The sequence below is a fragment of the Phyllobates terribilis genome, unplaced genomic scaffold, assembly GCF_046119375.1.
Source record: "Phyllobates terribilis strain yellow unplaced genomic scaffold, ASM4611937v1 Scaffold_5__5_contigs__length_657084704, whole genome shotgun sequence".
Classification (NCBI taxonomy): domain Eukaryota; kingdom Metazoa; phylum Chordata; class Amphibia; order Anura; family Dendrobatidae; genus Phyllobates; species Phyllobates terribilis.
This window is the reverse complement of record NW_027362765.1, coordinates 385403474-385421929: the sequence shown is the minus strand read 5'-3', so window position 1 is coordinate 385421929 and position 18456 is coordinate 385403474.

The window sequence follows — 18456 nt, the reverse complement described above, 5'->3', positions numbered from 1 at the left end:
ATCCTTCAAGAGTAAGATGTTATCGAGAGAAGAGAGGATTTTCTTTGGCGGGTTTGTTTGTGCGCATAGAGATTCATAAGCAGTGAGTGGTCTAGAGGGATCTCCCTTTATCAAGGCTTGATGAATTGCCTTTTTTAAGGATTCGTAATGGAGAAAATTAAAGTTTGACATTGTAGGCAAGGTTTTCATTTCTTGGAAGGTGATGAAGGAGCCATCCTTCAGTAATTGATCTATTAAGGGGGAGGTTTCTATATGTCTTTCTGTATTAAGTGAAAGAGTTAAGGGGTTTAGGAGCTGCTTCAGTGTGGGAGGAGCAGGTTCAGTGAAGAACTGAGACACTGAGACACTTCCTGATTGCAGACAGTTTAGTTGAGAGAGGGACAGTGACTAGTGAGGACGTGTCAGGAGGACACAGGAGAAAGTACAGGAGAAAAGTGTGTGTGTGTCACAGTCTGGGAGTTTTGGACAACTTTATCTGGAAGGCGAATCTGAACAGTCTAGTCAGCGGGGACAACAGGAACAGATGTACATGGAGAGGTCAACGCGGGAACTTCACCTTACGTGCCAAGACAGGACAGCCTCATCTGGGAGGTGGATCCAAGCAGGTCAGGAAGTGGGACAGAGAATGGAATTGCCCAGAGAGCTGGTGCGCTCGGCGTTGGTCTTCATGTCCAAATCGGTGTCTGTGTCTTTCATTGCTGGTAAAGTGCCGCTGTATGTAAAGAGATCACAAAGAGACTGTATCACCTGTTACTCCCTGTATGTGACTGTGGCTGCGAGTAAAGAAGTTTTTACATGTTTAAGCTGGTCTGGTTTTCTTCTTCTGAAGGCTAAAAGACTCAACTTCCGGGACGGCGAGACAGAAGTGAGTATGGAGGTATCCTCCACGGAGACACCACAACACACACACACCCAGGGATTCTCAGAGTCCCCTTTTTCTGTAGCGGGCCAGGGTGAGAATTTAATCACTGAAACTGACATGCCACTCGCCACTGACTGCCACCCTGTCCCACCGTTACAGGTACACACCAGGTCTCATCTGGTGTCCTGCCGTCACACCCCACAGTCCCAGCTCCACAGCCACGCGTGGAGGGCCCCGGGAGCGTCCAAAAAATGGCCGCCACGTCCTCAGACCCAATCTCCCTGCCTTGCAGCGTCAGGGTCCACCACCACTCACCGTGGTCACGGAGCGCCTGCGGTCACACCACGTCTCTAGGGCAGGACAGTCTCTGGACTCCCCTTTCTCTTGCCGTCTCCAGGCGTCCGGCGGTCAGCGGTCCGGTGTGTGAGAGAGGCAGCGCCGCGTGCAGCATGCAGCGCACGGCCTCCAGGGAATCCCTGAACACGAGCACCAGCCGGCGTGTGAGGGAGCAGACCGCAGGAACCAGACATTACCTCGCTGTTTTCTCCTCTCTGGTGACCCTGGACAAGTGATGCAGCGGCTCCGGTGGGCGGGTCTTGCAGTGCCAGGCTCAAGATCAGGTAAGCGCTGTGTGGCGTGGGTCCGGTGTTCCGGTCTGCAGGATTTTCAAGACCAAGCTGCTCCGGATACGTTCTCAGGGCCCGGGTGGTCTCCGTGGCAGGATCCTGCACCAGGAAGGGTCGGGTGTGCGGTGGAGAGAAAATCTAGGCCGAGGCTTCGGGCCAACATGTAGGCCCTGATTAGGCCTTGATCTCAAATGAGACAAATTGGCTCCAGGGGAAAAAGTCTCAGGGTTATACAGTCTAGAAGATCCTTTTAAAAGGATATAGGATGCTGGATGGTGAGTAAAATCCAGTGATTTGGAGGGATTTTAAGCAGCAAGGCAGGGAGCTCTCAGATGTGTGTCTTGCTCCTTCAGTGCCTAGACACGCTCCCCCTTTACAAATCATCTTGAATACACATTACTGTATAGCAAAATAGTAACTGACATTGAAGGAGCCATTAATCCAAAAATACCTTTGACAGTTGCTGCAATAGTCAAATGAGTATATTAGACTGAGAGCCTGTGGTGTGTCAGCACTAGATTATAGTAATCTGCCCCCTGTGTGCTTCTACTAGAGAGTGTGTGGTCACTTATGAAAGAGACATGCTAGTAATGGAGGGCACTGCTATCAAATGAGTAGTTTATGCTGCACATTTGTTTTCGCAATAAAGTAATGCTTCCTCATAAGAAACATGCCTCCAAGTCCATACATGTGATGTACTTTCTCTATATAAGACAGCATTACCAATTATCCCCTGAGGAAGCTAAGTGGCGAAACGCATATGGACATAAAGACCCCAAACCCTCAAGTGATTCTTTGGTATTTATTTCTTGTACTAACACTTTATTTATGATGAAGATATTGTACATTCAATAATACTATATGAAAAGATCAAAGAGCAGTGTGCTGTGTCTGACAGTAATTATCTGTGTGGGTGATGTGGGGGGAAATATGTCATAGAGATAAATGTCGAGAGTAACTGTTTGCTATAATGTAGAGACTGTTGTGAGGCAGTGACCGGGATCGTATACGAGGGACATTATATCTCCCCCAGAATGTGTACAGAGACCTATTAAAACCATTGGAGTGCATTGCAGTCACAGACACATCTGCGGCTGCAATGCAGGAATGAAGGTGAGCATGGACCTAGTCAGGCTATCTGACTAAGGTAGATTAGTAAAAACCTGGCAGGGCCTTCATTTCTCGGAGGAGGTCACCGGAGGCAGTGGGGCGGCCTCCTCCCTCCAACCCGGGTTTTCCAGGGGCTCTTGCCACAGGTCCTTTAAAACCCAGCATTAAGGATTAGTGTTGTTTTATGTTGGAACATACTAGGAGCATAGCAGGAAAGCTCATCAGGATTGAGGGTGGCTGAACCCACGCCTGGGAAGCCTCTGCACCTGTCAGGCTCTGAGCGGACCGCCGCGGCCGTTGCCCATGGCAACCATTATATATGGACTTTATGTTAACCCGGCTGCGAACCGCAGAACTTTCTGTTAACCCGTGAGTTGCTGAAATAAAAGCTGTTTATGTTGGACTTGCTTGGGTCACTGCCTCAGTTACTGCACGGTGTGAACACCGCCGCCTTACAGCTTGGTGGAGAATGCGGGCATAGTGACTGAGGCATACCCCACCGGCAGCTGCATGACCACAATCCAGCCTGCCTCCTTTCAGTTCAACCCCATGGACAAAATGGAACTGTTAAAGCAGCTGGTACTCACCCAGCAGCAGCCGCAACAAACCAACGAATTGTTGCCGCAACAGATGCTGCCTTGCGGGAGACGTCGATGGCGCCAGTCCCGGAACGTCGCGAGGCCCGGGACAAGGATCGCTCAGCGCTGAGGAAGATGGGACCGGAGGACGACGTGGAAGCCTTCCTGACCATTTATGAGCGCACTGCAGAGCGGGAAAACCTACCGGCCGGCCAGTGGGCAAAAGTGGTGGCTCCGTTTCTCGTCAGAGATGCCCAAAAGGCCTACTTCGACCTCAGTCGGGAGGACGCCCAGGACTACCAGAAGCTCAAAGGTGAGATTCTTGCCCGACTGGGGGTCAATACATACTTGAGGGCTCAGCGTGTGTTTTCGTGGGCCTATGTGGAGACCCGACCCGCCTGGTCTCAGGCTTATGACCTCCTGCAGCTGGTAAAGAGGTGGCTCCAGCCTGAGACTTTCACTCCAGCCCAGATGGTGGAGAGGGTGGTGGTTGACCGGCTGGTGAGGACTCTGCCAGCCACTGTCCTACATTGGGTGGGGCAAGGGGACCCCGGCACACTTGACCAGGTGGTCAGCTTGATCAAGCGCTACTTGGCCACTCAGGACTTATCCGGGACTCTGCCCCCTCGCGGCTGTCACGCCGATCCCTGCCAACCCAGGAGTCGGGAAAGGGATCGCGTCCCTCTGCTCGGGACAGTCAGCACCGTACCCGTGCTGAAGGGGAACCCCGGAGTGAGAGTGGCAGGAGACCGCGGTTCCCTCTCAAACAGTCATAAGACCTAACAGTACCTCCACCCTTAGGTGCTGGCGGTGTCAGGGGCCGGGACATGTGGTTGCTAATTGTCCCCTGACTACGGAACCAATGGACTGCGGATATAGCCGCCGGGTCTCAATGTATGCCCAGACCATCTGCACGGCAAGCGCTGTCCCCCGGGACAGTGAACTCCAACTATGCCAGGTACTGGTTAATGGGTACCCCACGGACGCCCTCCTGGACTCAGGGAGCCTTGTGACTTTGGCACATTGGTCGCTGGTGACAGTAGATAACCCCAGTGGACGGCTAGTCGGGGTTGTGTGTATCTATGGGGACCTCCGAGAGTACCCAACTACGGAGGTAGTCTTGTCCATGCCATGTGGAGATATAAAACATGTGGTGGGGGTGGTAAAAACTCTTCCCTATGGGACTGTGTTGGGAAGAGACTTGCCCCTGTTCTGGACTCTGTGGAAAAACAAAATCGACTCTCCCCGGTAAAATGTATTACAGGCGTTGTACCCGACAAACCCGAGTCAGGGGAACCTGCCGTAGGGGTGTCCAACATAGGGACAGAGTGTGACCCCGATAGGTTTCCCTTAGAGGTGCTGGCAGGAGAGGTCGAGGAGACCCCATTGATCCCCGAGCTGGAAGTGTCCTGGGACACGTTTGGGACGGCTCAGCTACAGGATCCCACCCTGACTCAGGCACGGGAAAGGGTGGTAGAGGTAAACGGCGTAGCCCAACAGCCCGGTGCAGATACTGTATTTCCACGCATGGTAATCAACGGTGAGTTGCTCTATAGGATAGATAAGATGAGGAACGAAGTCGTGGAACAGTTGGTGGTACCTCAGTGGTACCGTCGGGTGGTTCTAGATTTGGCACACACAAACCTGCTGGGTGGACACTTAGGGGTAAAAAAGACGCTAGAACGTATCTTGCAGCGGTTCTTTTGGCCTGGGGTTTACGCGGAGGTCAAAAGGTACTGCGAATCCTGCCCCGAATGTCAGTTGACCACACCCACCGCAAGTTTATGTAGCCCATTGGTACTCCTGCCTTTTGAACAGATTGCAATGGACTTGGTAGGGCCCATTGTAAAATCCGCCCGTGGCCACCAACATATACTGGTGGTCGTCGACTATGCCACCCTGTACCCGGAGGCTATACCACTATGCCACACCTCAGCAAAACTGATTGCACGGGAGCTGTTTGCCATGTTCTGTTGCCTTGGACTACCTAAGGAGATCTTTACGGATCAGGGGACCCCTTTTATTTCCAAAGTGACAAGGGAACTGTGCAAATTGCTAAAAATTAAACAATTGCGCACCTCGGTGTACCACCCTCAAACTAACGGGCTAGTAGAATGGTTCAATAAAACCCTCAAATCCATGTTAAAAAAGGTGGTTTCTAAGGACGGAAGGAATTGGGACATGTTGCTACCCTATTTGATGTTCGCCGTCCGTGAGGTACCCCAGGCTTCCACAGGGTTCTCTCCCTTTGAGTTATTGTACGGCAGATACCCTAGGGGTCTGTTGGACGTAGCCAAAGAGACATGGGAACAAGAGCCGACTCCACATAGGAGTATAATTGAACACGTGGCTAGTATGCAGGACCGGATCGCGGCGGTCATGCCCATCGTGAAAGAACATCTGTTAGATGCCCAGGCAGCCCAGAGGCGCAAAATATAATAAAAGAGCCAGAGTCAGGTCTTTTAACAAGGGCGATCGGGTGTTAGTACTGGTACCCACAGCCGAGAGTAAACTCATGGCCAAGTGGCAAGGGCCATATGAGGTTCGAGAAAAAGTGGGGGAGGTAAATTACCGGGTGTATCAGCCCGGAAGGAGGAAACCTGAGCAGCTTTACCATGTAAACCTGCTAAAGTCTTGGAAAGATCGAGAGTGTTTAGTTACAGACGTCACCCCAAGCATATCGCCAGAGAGTACTCTACCTTCAGCCAGGGAAGCGTCCGAGGGGAATGTCAGGATAAGTGATGCCCTCACTAAACAGCAGCGACGGGAGGCTTGCTCGCTGGTGCAGCACAATACCGACGTGTTCTCAGAGCTACCGGGTATGACTACAGTTCTCCAACATGACATTGTCACCGAACCTGGGGTAAGAGTGCGAATGAGACCGTACCGGGTACCCGAAGCCCGGAGACAAGCCATCACGGCTGAGGTAAAACAAATGCTCCAGTTAGGCGTCATAGAGGAGTCACAGAGTGAGTGGGCTAGCCCCATCATACTGATTCCAAAACCAGACGGATCGTTACGCTTCTGTAACGATTTCCGAAAATTGAATGAAGTGTCAAAGTTTGACCTCTATCCAATGCCATGGGTGGACGATTTGATTGAGAGACTGGGGCAGGCCCAGTACTTTACCACGCTCGATCTCACCAAGGGTTACTGGCAGGTACAGTACCTCTCACAGATTCGGCGAAGGAAAAGACCGCCTTTGTAACTCCGGAGGGTCTATACCACTATGTGTTCTTACCTTTTGGGTTAGATGTGGCCCCGGCTACATTCCAGAGGTTTATGGACATAGTGCTCAAGCCTCATCAGGAGTGCGCATCCGTGTATCTAGATGATATTATCATCTTTAGCACCGACTGGCATACGCACCTATCACAGGTACAAGCGGTGCTGGATTCTCTCAGAGCCACGGGGTTAACGGCAAATCAAAAAAAATGTGCGATAGGGCTAGAGGAAGCCCGATATTTGGGGTATGTGATAGGCCGAGGAGCTATTAAGCCCCAAATCAATAATGTGGAGGCCATAAAAAACTGGCCTAAACCATCAAGTACAAAGCAGGTGAGGGCGTTTCTTGGCATCCTTTGGTATTACCGCCGGTTTATACCTAATTTTGCTGGGCAAACGGCAGCCCTGACTGATCTCTTGAAAGGGAAAAAAATCGGTAATGGTTCGGTGGAACCCTCAGGCAGAAGAAGCTTTTCAGTCCATGAAGTTGGCCCTGTGTGGACAAGCCGATCCTCATCAGTACCAACTTCAAGGAAACCTTCATTGTACAGACAGATGCCTCAGAGGTAGGCCTAGTAGCGGTATTGTCACAAAAAGTGAATGGTGAAGAGCACCCGGTCACCTACTTGAGTAGAAAACTTGTCCCGGCAGAGAAAAACTATAGCGTGGTAGAGAAGGAGTGTTTGGCTATTAAGTGGGCCTTGGAATCGCTACGTTATTATTTACTTGGGTGTCAGTTCCGCTTCGTGATGGACCACTCACCCTTGGTATGGATGAGGAATGCCAAGGAGAGGAATGCGCGAGTCACCAGGTGGTTCCTGTCACTGCAAAATTTAAATTTCTCTGTAGAACATCGCCCTGGGAATTCACAGGGAAAGGCGGATGCCCTGTCCCGGACACCCTGTATGATGGCAAATGTTCAACCCCACAAGTTTGAACAGAGGGGGGGGGATATGTGAGGCAATGACCGGGATCGTATACGAGGGACGTTATATCTCCCCCAGAATGTGTACAGAGACCTATTAAAACCATTGGAGTGCATTGCAGTCACAGACACACCTGCGGCTGCAATGCAGGAATGAAGGTGAGCATGGACCTAGTCAGGCTATCTGACTAAGGTAGATTAGTAAAAACCTGGCAGGGCCTTTATTTCTGGGATGAGGTCACATTAGGCAGTGGGGCAGCCTCCTCCCTCCAACCCGGGTTTTCCAGTGGCTCTTGCCACAGGTCCTTTAAAAACCCTGTATTAAGGATTAGTGTTGTTCTATGTTGGAACCTACTAGGAGCACAGCAGGAAAAATCAGCAGGATTGAGGGTGGCTGAACCCACGCCTGGGAAGCCTCTGCACCTGTCAGGCTCTGAGCGGCCCGGCGCGGCCGTTGCCCACGGCAACCATTGTGTATGGACTTTCTGTTAACCCGGCTGCGAACCGGAGGACTTTCTGTTAACCCGTAAGTTGATGAAATAAAAGCTGTTTATGTTGGACTTGCTTGGGTCACTGCCTTAGTTACTGCACGGTGTGAACACCGCCGCCTTACACTGTACTATACCAATTCATACAGCGAGCACAAAAGCCTTTACAACATACACAGAGGAAACAATTGTTCACCGACATTGGCAAGGGCGTACATAGAAATGATGGGGCTGCATAGCAGAAGTTCTAATTGGGCCCCACCCCCCAAAAAAAATAAAATATTTGTCAAGGTCACAGAAGAGCAGATCTTACAACTTTCCAGCCTTTAATTTTCCTCCTGCTGAAGTCCTAGATTCCTCTTTCATTTTCCCCATAAAGTTTGATGCCAACAAAAGTGTCCCCCAAACACAGAATGATACCCCCATGGTGAATTCCTTCAAATGCACAGTATAATGACCCTACTGTACCCTACCTCATCTCCTCCGGCAAAGTATGGTGACCCCAACACAGTATGATCCTCCAACTGTGACCCCCACACAGCTCTCCATGCAGTATAATGGCCCCACACAAACCTTCACACCATATAATTGCTTGCATACAGTATAATGGCCACCCACATAGCCTTCTATATAGTATAATGCGCCCCCCATAATCCTCCATATAGAATAATGCACCCCCCATGGTCCTCCATACAATATAATGCACCCCCCATGGTCCTCTATACAATTTAATACCCCCCATGGTCCTCCATACAATATAATAGCCCCCATGGTCCTCCATACAATATCATGCACCCCCAATGGTCCTCCGCACAATATAATGCCCCCACTGGGCCTGTATACAATATAATGCACCCCACATGGTCCTCCTTACAGTATAATACTCCCCTCATGGTGCTCCACACAATATAATGCACCCCCAATGGTCCTCCACACAATATAATGCACCCCCATAAGCTATTATAGTGCTAGCCAAAAGTATTGGCACCCCTGCAATTCTGTCAGATAATACTCAGTTTCTTCCTGAAAATGATTGCAATCACAAATTCTTTGGTCTTATTCTCTTCATTTAATTAGCTTGCAAGGAAAAAACACAAAAGAGAATGAAGCAAAAATCAAATCATTGATCATTTCACACAAAACTCCAAAAACTAACTAATACTTGGTTGCACAATCTTTAGCCAAAATAACTGGGAACAACCACTTCCGGTAACCATCAATGAGTTTCTTACAATGCTCTGCTGGAATTGTAGATCATTCTTCTTTGGCAAACTGCTGCAGGTCCCTGATATTTGAAGGGTGCCTTCTCCAAACTGCCATTTTGAGATCTCTCCACAGGTGTTCTATGGGATTCAGGTCTGGACTCATTGCTGGCCACCTTAGAAGTCTCCAGTGATTTCTCTAAAACCATTTTATAGTACTTTTGGAAGTGTGTTTTGGGTCATTGTCCTGCTGGAAGACCCATGACCCCTGAGGGAGACCCAGCTTCTCACACTGGGCCCTACATTATGCTGCAAAATTTGTTGGTAGTCTTCAGACTTCATAATGCCATGCACACGGTCAAGCAGTCCAGTGCCAGAGGCAGCAAAGCAACCCCAAAACATCAGGGAACCTCCGCCATGTTTGACTGTAGGGACCGTGTTCTTTTCTTTGAATGCCTCTTTTTTTTTCCTGTACACTCTATGTTGATGCTTTTTCCCAAAAAGCTCTACTTTTGTCTCATCTGACCAGAGAACATTCTTCCAAAACGTTTTAGGCTTTCTCAGGTAAGTTTTGGCAAACTCCAGCCTGGCTTTTTTATGTCTCGGGGTAAGAAGTGGGGTCTTCCTGGGTATCCTACCATACAGTCCCTTTTCATTCAGACGTCGACGGATAGTACGGGTTGATACTGTTGTACCCTCGGACTGCAGGGCAGCTTGAACTTGTTTGGATGTTAGTCGAGGTTCTTTATCCACCATCCGCACAATCTTGCGTTGAAATCTCTCGTCAATTTTTCTTTTCCGTCCACATCTAGGGAGGTTAGCCACAGTGCCATGGGCTTTACACTTCTTGATGACACTGCGCACGGAAGACACAGGAACATTCAGGTCTTTGGAGATGGACTTGTAGCCTTGAGATTGCTCATGCTTCCTCACAATTTGGTTTCTCAAGTCCTCAGACAGTTCTTTGGTCTTCTTTCTTTTCTCCATGCTCAATGTGGTACACTCAAGGACACAGGACAGAGGTTGAGTCAACTTTAATCCATGTTAACTGGCTGCAAGTGTGATTTAGTTATTGCCAACACCTGTTAGGTGCCACAGGTAAGTTACAGGTGCTGTTAATTACACGAATTAGAGAAGCATCACATGATTTTTCAAAGGGTGCCAATACTTTTGTCCACCCCCTTTTTTAGGTTTGGTGTGGAATTATATCCAATTTGGCTTTAGGACAATTCTTTTTGTGTTTTTTTCATTGAAGACAAATTAAATGAAGAGAATAATACCAAACAATTTGTGATTGCAATCATTTTCAGGAAGAAACTGAGTATTATCTGACAGAATTGCAGGGGTGCCAATACTTTTGGCCAGCACTGTATGGCCACCAGTCACTGATTTAAACAAATACAATACTCACCTCTCCTCTGTTGAGCCTGTAGTGAGAAGCGCTGCCCATCTCAGAACAGTGGGCATCCTGTAATGACATCATTGCGCCGGCTGATCTGACCCGTCAGGCAAAGGCAGAGTAATGGGGAGGAAGCGTCACCTGACACCTCCACCCCCATCATTCTGTGTGGGTGGTATGGGAGTAGGGGGAGTCCCGGTGCGGGTGCTGATGGGTGGAGGGAGCACGGTTTGGGTGTTGATGGGCGGACCAGAAGCCCGATGCGGGTGCTGACACCGTGCCCTACCCCCACGCTCACGGGTCCCATAGCAGTGGCGTGGCTTGCCGCCTCTGGACATTGGTAGGGTTGTTAATTTCTTTACTTTTTTAAAACTGAAAACTGATGAGGGATAAAGAGAATCTTTGGGGTCTAAAGCAGAAAAACCCAACAATCAGTTTAGTGTCATGAGCTTTCAATTTCATCATGTTTGATTGTCTGTACAAGAGATCCTGGCCATGAACCAACCATAATTGCCCAATGTTCTATGGTGCCATGCTAAAAGCCCATTTCCTCGCACGCACCTCACTGCTGGTGTCCAAACACAAGGACATTACCACGTTCAATCTTAAATCAATTGTGTCAGTAATGGCGATGTCAGATCCTCACAGCTTTCTTCACACAGATCCATCTTCTTGCAGTATCACAGTTATTCTGATAATAATCAGATCCGGTCATTAATACGCAGCGTCCTGATCCTTGTGATTGTAACGTTCTCCCGAGCCTGAGTAACAAGAAGATAAAACAAGAAGAAATGATGAGAAATCAGTAATTATAAGGGAGGTCCAGACCGCAGTGATCGGATGTATCACAGTCACAGTAATGACCGGTGTGTGCTGGTGTCAGGAGACACTTACAAGCTGCCGGAATAATGTTCTCCATCCACCCATCTCCATCACGATGAAGTCCTATCCAATATGCTTTCTCTACCTGCTATGTGATAGATCTCTGTATAATCTCCTGTAATAAATGAAGAACGTCCATCATATCAGATATATAATAGATATAACACACTGTGATAATCAGGTCCTATATTATCCTTATATATGGGGCCAGTCATCTAGTCCTATATTATCCTAATATACGGGGCCATAATCTAGTCCTATATTATCCTTATATATGAGGCCAGTCATCTAGTCCTAAATTATCCTTATATATGGGACCGGTCATCTAGTCCTATATTATCCTTATTAATGAGGTCGGTCATCTAGTCTATATTATCATTATACATGGGGCCGGTCATCTAGTCTATATTATCCTTATATATGGGGCCGGTCATCTAGTCTATATTATCCTTATATATGGGGTCGGTCATCTAGTCCTATTTTATTCTTATATATGGGGCCGGTCCTCTAGTCTATATTATCTTTATATGGGGCCGGTCACCTAGTCCTATTGTGGCACCCAAAGGGTCTGGTTGCCACAGTGGTATTGCTTCCCTCAAAAGAGGTAATGCCATGTCTGGAGGCAAGCAGGGGTTTCCTGGTCAGGAACACAATACATGCAACACTTCCTGGCTCCAGGCCAGCAAGGGGAGCTCCTCCCCTTGGCAACTGGATCTGGAGGCGGGGTTAGTTTATTTTAGTGCAAGGAGTTGAGTTAAGGACACTGAAGAGAGAGGAGCTAGGGACTGGAGCTGGAGATAGCTCGTCCTAGCTGGACTACACGGAGAACCGGACACCGGAGTCCGAGGCTGTGGGACCCTTCAGGCCCAGCAGCAGATACCGTAGGGCAGGAGATTGCAGGTCTCCTGGCCCCATCAGAAGCCCGGAGGTTCAGCAGTGCCGAGGGACCAGTACCGCCAAGGAGGAGCGAGGCATCCACAAGGCCCGAGCTGCTAGCCATACGGGTGAGCACAGGACGTTACACTCAGGGACGTGGGCTACATCACAGCTACAAGCAGAATAGCCAAAGACAATAGTGAGCACGGCAGGCCTACAACTCCACCTGCCCAGGAGGACTCTATGCTTGCTCCCAGACTGACCAGACTCTTATCTCTAGCCAGTACTCCAGTCCAGGCCTGTCTAATTGCCACCAGTAAAGACCCTGGGACTGCACTATACGGACTCTGTGGTTATTTCTGCACCGCGACACCCTGCACAACCACCATCATCCACACACATTGCCCTGAAGTTACACTCTTCCTGTGGGGAGTTATACCACCCTTGCTGCCAACCCATCAGCTTCAGAGGACTGTTCCGCAGCGGCGGCCTCATTAGCCGCACTCCACAGGTGGCGTAGTCAGACATAATAAACCTATACATAAACTACGGTTGGATTGACCACCTGGGTCACGGACCGGGTCACCGCCACGGTGACTACAACCCCCAGCATCTACAGGCCCGGCTCCGGGTACCCCACGGCCCAGGGGGTGCGTCAACTTTTGCGTAGTCGGCAGGATTACGTGCCCGTTACCACTGGGTACTGTGTGCCTTCACGAACTGTGTCGCATACCGTGGTGAAGTTTTCCCGCCAATTACCTCTGTTTCCCGCCATTGTCCGCCATTTCCGGGTCGCCGCGCGGGAAGAAGAGGGGCGTAACCGCTGAAAGCACGCGAAGCCTAAGCTCCGCCCCATGCACCGACGCAGTGCCAGGTCCTGGAAGGAGCCCCAGCAAGCGCTGACGTCAGAAGCAAGCGACGCCAGGTCCTCAAAGGAGACCATCGCCTGCGGAACTGAGGCCTACGGAGACAAAGTGAAAGAAGGTAGGCCACGGTTCACTAGGGGGGAGGAAGACGCCCAATATGGAGGGAACTTCAGCCGCAGGCGCGGCCGCTGCCTCAGTAATGCCACTCTCTATGCCATATATACCGGGGGCGGCGTGGTTGCCCCAGTACTCAGGAGAGTCACACACCCTGAGTAACTTTAAAGAAAGACTGAGCAGCTTATTTAAAGTGTATCCCCTGTCCGAGGAGCAGAAAGTGAGCATCCTCATAGGCCAGTTGATTGGTGCAGCCCAGAGAGAAGTAAAGTCCTGGTCAGCCAGAGACAAAGGGACTGTGAAAGAGATACTGGCCCGCATAAAGGACACCTTTGACACCCGTACTACAGCTGAGATAAAAATGAAGTTTTATGGGTGCAAACAACGGGCGCAGGGCAGTGTACGGGACTATGCTTTAAACTTGCAGGAGGCGCTGAGGGCCATCAAACAGGTAGACCCCGACAGTGTGCATGATGAGAACAGATTGCTAACTGAGGAGTTTATTGAGGGGCTCCTGTCCAGCGCTCACCTGACACAGCTGCGCATAATGGGTCTGCAAAATCCCGATCTGGACTTTGCACAATTTAAAGACAGAGCCATCTGGGTGCTGCGAGAACCAACACCAGGTGGCGCTACATCTCACCGGCGCCCAGCTATCACCTACCACCAGGAGGTGGCACCCTTTTCCCCAGAGCCTGTGGGAGCTGATGCACAGACTCTGGACAATGATCATTCTACAGACCTGCACCTTCAGCTCCAAGAGCTGACTACAAGTGTAGCTGCACTTACCAAAACTGTGCAGTCCTTGCAGGTGTCACCCAAAGGGAAGATCCAGCTGGCTTCCAGTCCGGAGGACGTCCCGTGGCGACAACAGAGGAGGATTCCACCAACCAGAGGGAGGAACAGTGACCACTACGACCAGGACGGACAACCCAACTGCCGCCGCTGTCACCAGCCAGGACATTATGCAAGGTACTATAATTTAAACAAGCAAAACCTGGGGCAGAGGGCCAACCCCCAGGCATAAGACCACCAGGCCCACGCAACTGGCGAGACAAGTATGTGGGGGGACGACCGGTTCTACCTGTCGTGCTTGACGGCATCCCGATGAGCGCGTTGCTGGACACTGGATCCCAGGTGACCACTATCCCCTACATTCTTTACAAGCGATACTGGACTGACTCGGACATTACCCGCCATCCAGATGAACATTTAAGCATCTATGCCAGCAATGGTCAGCCCGTACCTCAAGTGGGGTTTAAAGAAGTGACCATAAAGGTTGGCAAAGTGGAATTGCCGGCGCAAGGAATGATAATTGTTGACATTGATCGCCAAGAAAGTCATCCCATGATAACCTTAGGCACTAATGTCATTGAAAATTGTCTTTCAGAAATTATTGCCTTCTTACAGCAGGTTGAGGAGACTGCCAGTTCCAGTCAGCAGCGGGTTCTGCAGAGACAAATCAGAGCCCTGATGAGAAGACAACAGGTAGAACTGTCTGGTGGTGAAATTGGCAGTGTCAGGATGAGTGACCCGTTCCCCATTGCCATGCCCCCAAGAAGTGAAATGTTGATATGGTGCCGGGCAGCAATCGGTCTCAGGGGTGGAGATTACCAGGCCCTGCTAGAGCCCGTATACTCTGACAGTAGGCCCACCATCTTGACAGCCCGGGGGGTAGTTGATGTCCGCCGTGGGAGAGTGCCGGTCTGCATCCTAAATATTGGGGAGAAAGAAGTTAATTTGCCCCGGTATGCTACCCTTGCCAAATTATTCACCGTCAGCAACAATTCTATAAAAACAGTGGAACCCTTACCTCCATCCAAACCGGCGGAGGATAATGGCTCCAAGGGACAGATGGAGGACTGGTGTCAGAAGCTACACGTGGGCAATGACTCCACCCCTCAGCACCAAAAATATGGAGTATACCGGGTGGTCCAGGAGTATAAAAGGGTATTCAGCAAACACCCACTCGACTTCGGGCAGGTGAAAGGGGTTCAACACCATATCCCCACGGGAGACCATCCACCCATTAAAGGAAGGTACCGGCCTGTACCACCAGCTCACTACCAAAATGCCAAAGGGATGTTACGAGAGATGAAGGAGGCTGGGGTGATAAGACACAGTTGTAGCCCCTGGGCAGCTCCATTAGTTCTCGTAAGGAAAAAAGATGGCACAATGAGAATGTGTGTAGACTACAGGCAAATTAACTGCATTACACATGAAGATGCATACCCATTACCCAGGATTGAGGAGTCACTAGCTGCATTAAGATCTGCTAATTATTTCTCTACTTTGGATCTCACTAGTGGGTATTGTCAGGTTCCTGTAGCGGAGGCGGATAAAGAAAAGACCGCATTCACAACCCCGATGGGCCTCAGCGAGTTCAACTGCATGCCATTCGGGCTCTGCAACGCCCCAGGAACCTTCCAGCGGTTGATGGAGTGCTGTCTAGGACATAAGAACTTCGAGACAGTCCTGCTGTACCTGGATGACGTCATAGTATACTCCAAGTCCTATGAAGATCACCTGAAGCACCTGGCAGAGGTGTTTGAAGCCCTAGCTGGTTTTGGCCTAAAGGTGAAGCCATCAAAATGCCACCTGTTGAAGCCCAAGGTACAGTTCCTAGGTCATGTGGTAAGCGCTGAAGGTGTAGCACCAGACCCTGACAAGGTCACAGTAATCAAGGACTGGCCAAGACCCTCCACTATCAAGGAAGTGCGGCAGTTCCTCGGGTTGGTGGGCTACTACCGAAGATTTATCCAAGGCTTCACCAAGATGGCGGCACCCATGCTGGACTTCCTAGTAGGCCAGTCCAGGAAGGCCAAAATCCCAAAGCCTCCATTCAAATGGGATAAGCAGGAAGACGAATCCTTCAGTAGGCTGAAGATGGCTCTCACGGGAGATGAGATCCTGGCCTACCCTGACTATGGCCAACCCTTCATACTCCATACAGACGCAAGTAACGTGGGGCTAGGAGCGGTGCTGTCCCAAATACAGCAAGGCAGAGAAAGAGTGATTGCCTATGCCAGCAGGAAGCTCCGGCCCACAGAAAGGAACCCCGAAAACTACAGTTCCTTCAAGTTGGAGTTCCTCGCCGTAGTCTGGGTTGTGACAGAACGCTTAAAGCATTATCTCGCCTCCTCCAAATTCACCATCTTCAAGGATAATAACCCGCTGATGCACCTGGACACTGTGAAACTTGGTGCCCTGGAACAAAGATGGATGGCCCGACTGTCTAATTATGAGTTCACCATCAAGTATCAGGCTGGGCGCAAGAATGCAAACTCCGATGCGCTGTCCAGGATGCCTAACTTGCCAGATGGGGGAGAAGACCCAGAAGAGCTGGAGGAGGTAGAGATCCCCGATTTCCACCGTCATGGAGTAACCCAGTGCTCCCATTGTGTGAAGAACAGGTGCTATGCCAACAGAGAAGCCACGTTCAATCCATTGCCCCACCATGGATGGACAGAAACGCAAGATAGTGACCCGGCTGTCCGCCTAGTCAAGGAGTTGCTGACACGAGCTGACTCATACCCTGATCCAGATGCTCCAGAGGAGACCAAACAGCTGTGGAAGGAGAAGGGCAACCTATTCATCTATGAAGGGAAGATGTGTCGAAGAGCCATCAACTCCCGGACACAGGAACTGGTCTGGCAGGTGGTAGTCCCGAGGTGGGATGTGTCAATGGTCTTGGAAGCGTACCACGATGGAGCAGGACACTTTGGCTGGAAGAAGTTGGAAGTCCTGCTGCGTGAACTGTTCTACTGGGCTGGCATGAGGAAAGCAATCGAGAGGCGGTGTTGAGAATGCGGACCATGCAACCTGAGAAGAAAAGACCGTGACAGCCAGCGGGCTCCCCTGCAGCCCATCATCACCAAGCAGCCACTTGAACTGGTAGCCTTGGACCACGTGAAGCTAGCCCCAAGCTGGTCAGGCTATGTCTACGCTCTCACCATCGTAGACCACTACTCCCGGTTCCTGGTAGTAGTGCCAGTAAAGGACCAGAAGGCTCAGACAGCAGCCAAAGCTTTCCAGCAGCACTTCTGCCGCCCGCATGGTTACCCTGAACATGTGCTTACTGACCAACGTCCAGCCTTCGAAGCGGAGGTGTTCCAGGAATTCTGCAACCTGTACAGCTGCAAGAAAATCAGGACAACGCCGTACCACCCCCAAACCAACGGGTTGTGCGAGAAGATGAACCAGGTGGTGATAGACCTGCTGAAGACGTTGCCCCTGGATGAACACAGCCTGTGGCCAGAAAAGCTACCGGATGTGGTGGACCTATACAACCATATCCCAGTGAACTCTACCAACTGCACACCTGCTTACCTGATGATAGCAAGACCTGGTAAGCTGCCCATCGACCTGGAAATGGGAGTCCTAACACCAGAGACAGCCTCCCCAGATGCAGATTGGGACACTGAGCGGCAACAAGAATACCGCAAAGTGTAAGACAGTGTTGAAAGAAGTCTGTCCCAAGCAAGACAAAGACAAGAGAAGACTTACAATCAACACGCACCTGCAGTTCCCTTGTCACCTGGAGAGCAAGTCCTTAAGAGGAAGAGGCGACTCCACAAATTGGATGACCAGTGGGAGGTAGAGCCGTACACCATCCTACCCTCGAGTCATGATAACACCAAAGTGTGCCTCATTAGTAAGGATGGAGGAGAAACATCAGCAACAGTTTCGAGAGACCACTTGAAGAAATGTCCCGAGCAACTGCAATACCCTAAAGAAGACCAAGATAGCCCTCAACCCACAGAGGAAGTGAAAGAAATGGTCAAAACAGTACTCGGAGAATTTCCCCGGTCGTGGACGCAAGTGAACAATGCAATTGTTGTGCCAGTCCTCACCTTTCTCCAACCAGCTCCTCAGGAAGCTGCAGAAGTCCCAGAAGAGTTGGAAGAACAGTTGGCCCCGGAGGCAGAAGTTTCATCAACAGCAGACCAGGAGAATCAACCCTCTGCTAATAGTGAACCTGTCGTACCACGGTGAGCCAAAGAATCCGTAAGAAGTTGCCCAACCTACCAGTGTGACCTCAAAATACTAGTGATGAAGTTCACACTGAACCCACCACACCAGGGGTAGACACAAGGGACCAGGGTAGAGCACTGACAGATAGTATACTCCGTAGATCTACCAGAAGTAAAAGAGGTCAGCTCCCTGCTCGTTGGAGAATTTAAACTGCAGAAATTGAAAGTATAAACGTATTTAAATGTTTTATATGCGTTCATTTAACGTGTTTATTCAGTTACCCGAAAGGGATTCAGAGACTTTTAGGTTATGGATAGTGAATAACCAAG